The sequence below is a fragment of the Cupressus sempervirens genome, chromosome 5 (assembly GCF_028749045.1).
Source record: "Cupressus sempervirens isolate cs-2001-9-10 chromosome 5, ASM2874904v1, whole genome shotgun sequence".
Lineage (NCBI taxonomy): Eukaryota > Viridiplantae > Streptophyta > Pinopsida > Cupressales > Cupressaceae > Cupressus > Cupressus sempervirens.
Genome location: NC_143122.1, coordinates 993351741 through 993354856, shown reverse-complemented (window position 1 = coordinate 993354856; position 3116 = coordinate 993351741).

Sequence of the window (3116 nt, the reverse complement as noted above, 5' to 3'; positions counted from 1 at the left end):
TTGAGATATCTTTCACAAAATTTTGAACAGCTTTGAAATTTTGTATATATGTCTAACAAAGTGTATATTATACTCAAAGTAGTCAAATTCATAAAGTTTAGTTAAGTGTGTTTGACACTCATATCAAAGGGGGAGATAATTGGTCTTAGATTGGTTTTGACAATTGAGTGTCGACACACTTAAGAAATTTCTAAGTTGATGCAAAGTATAATATAGATGTTGAGCTACAATATGTGTTGAGCCAAGAATTCAATTGGTGCTGAGTTATTTAGATGCCTGTATGCATGAATATGCGGCCTCTGCTAATACACACACTTCAACATGGTCATTGTATACGGATTCATCCTAGAATGAACATTGGATTGTTCATCCAAAAATTAGCCGGCAAGGTGACCTGTTGCCTTCTATCTAAAGGGAATTTCTTGTTAGATATCCTCAGATTTGAGGTGTTAAGCAACCAGACCCTCTACGAACAAAGGATTTGAAAGAAAATGTGACTAATCTATATGAGAATGAAGATTAATCTAGAATGGAGTATGCACATTTAATCTAAGAACATGTAAAATAAAGCTATGCTAAAATGTATGCCTATTATGCTAAATGAGATTAAACTAGAAAATGAATATCTTACGAAAGTAAGGAGCTCAAATGAATGCACAATCCAGCAACAATTTGATGCAAATTCTCATTCAACCTCTCTCAAAATGAAGAGATGAGGGTCTCTTAAATAGACTTTCCTAGAATCCATCAACAGTTGAGATCGATTTCAATCAACAGTCAGGATTGAAGATGAAGTTCAGTCATAAAGGAAGATTCCCAAATTAAAGGGAGTTAACTGATTTAATTTGAGTAGAAAAAGGAGTTAGCTGATTTAATTTGAGTAGAAAAAGGAGTTAATTGATTTAATTCCTTTTTGATCAATAGTGAACTGGAAATTTCCCTTGTTGAACTGAAGAAGGATTTTGGAGAGATATTTAATTTAATAAAATCAGATATGCTCTCATAATTACCTTTTCTAATTAATTAAATAACCCTTTAATTAATTAGAGACACTTTTCTCATTTAATTAAATAACTTCATTTAATTAATTAGGAATGGCTTCCCATTTAATTAAATAACTTTGTTTAATTAATTAGAAGTAAGTACTCCATTTAATTAAATAATTTTCTTCAATTGCTTAGAAATACCTTTCCCATTTAATTAAATAATTATATTTAATTAATCAAGATAGGCATATTTATTAAATTAAATAAATTTAATTCCATAGTACATTAGCCTTAAGATATAATTTAATTTAATTAAAGTATAAATACTTAGTAATTAAATTAAATATTAATCAATAGATTTAATGTGACTAATATGAGTAAATACTATAGGAATTAAATAATAAGCATGATGAATGCAGATTAGAGTTTTCTACATTTGACAATTAAGTCAAGTAGCGAGTAGTAGAATAAGAATTTTCCTAATGGGATAGGACTTTAGGATTGATCAGAAATAGATCAAAATTGGTTGAGATGGCAATGAGCCAATTTTGGGGTATTAAATTTTGCCCCTCTTTGAATGAATGTGCGAGTAGCACATTCAATTCAAAGATAATCAGAAAGCATGATGCAAATATGAGATTGGTTCCAAAGTTGATTACACGAAGAACAATTGATAAGCTTTTAAGGACTATCTCTAGAACAGAGCTTAATCCCAAGAAATCCAACTAGAGCACCTAGATACCTAAGATTAGTAGCATTTAAAAGACTATCTCCAGAATGAAGTGTAATCTTTAAGGATCTAGACAGAACGTCTAGATACCTAAAATTGATAACATTTAGAAGATTATCTCCAAAATGAAGCATAATCTTCAAAGATCCAAATAGAACACCTAGATACCTGAGACTAAAAGCATTTAGAAGATTATCTCCAGAACGGAGCTTAACCTTCAAGGATCCAGATAGAACACCTAGATACCTAAGATTGATAAAAGATAACAAGGTCCAATCATGAGTCGTAGAATCATCCCCAGAATGAGGCTTGATCCTCAGGAGTCGAGGTTTAGATTGTCTCAATACCTGTCCATCGAACTCTGAGAAGAGGTGTTATAAGGTTGATCAATTGATGAAAAGATAATATAGATGGCAAAGATGCCAGATAGAAGGGAACAAGATGCCCTGAGTGATGGGTATTTAATGATGTTTAATCATCCTGCCCCCTCAGGAGCGAAATCGAAAGATGACACACCAGAAATATGATTTGAAGCATTATATCATGAGATATATGAAAAATCTAAGATTCAACAAAATATAGAAGAGACTAGAATGATCGACATAAGATTTTGGGTTAATTTGAAATGATTGTGAAGTTGTAAAGACCAAGTTTGACCAAACCTTGACTAGAGTTGACTATTTTCAAAATGAATTTTGAAAATATGGAGAATGTAAAGTTGAAAGGATTCCAAAAAAATCACAAAGTATCAAAAAGATTTGGGCTGCACAAGCATTCGATCGCGTCAGTCCCTAAAATTTTAAAATGCATTTTTGAGGCTCTTAGGTGTGTCAGATTTCAAATTTGATCCTGAAAATGGATCCAAAACGGTCCAATTAGCTAGGGATTTGATTTTCACGCAAATTTGAGCACTTTGAAAAATTTGATCAACAGTTATATAAGGGCCTGAGGGGTCATTTTCAATTCATTTATGCTTTTTTCTTTTAGTGATTTTGAGCTTTGATAGAGTCATGGCAATGAATATGAGATATCATCATTTTGAGCGCTCCAGATGACACAGTCGGCCAACAGACTATGGACCACCGGTGAGTCATCAATTTCCCATCTTTGTACTTTCATGTTTATGCATTTTGAGGTCATTTATTGCATTTTTAGAATGCTTTTAGGATTATTTAATCTTTCTTTGCATGAGACCGATCAGATTTCATGCAAAGATCTTCTTTCTTCGACGAAGAAATAGGGTGCGCTGTTTCTTTGCGCACAGTAGTGAGGATTTTCGTGCGGGAGGCATTTGGTTTTGCACGAAGAAGGAGATTCTTTATGCGAGGTGATTCATTTCTTGTGCAAAAAAACTTTCTTTGTGCGAATAGTTCTTTCTTCACGCGATCAGATCCTTTTTC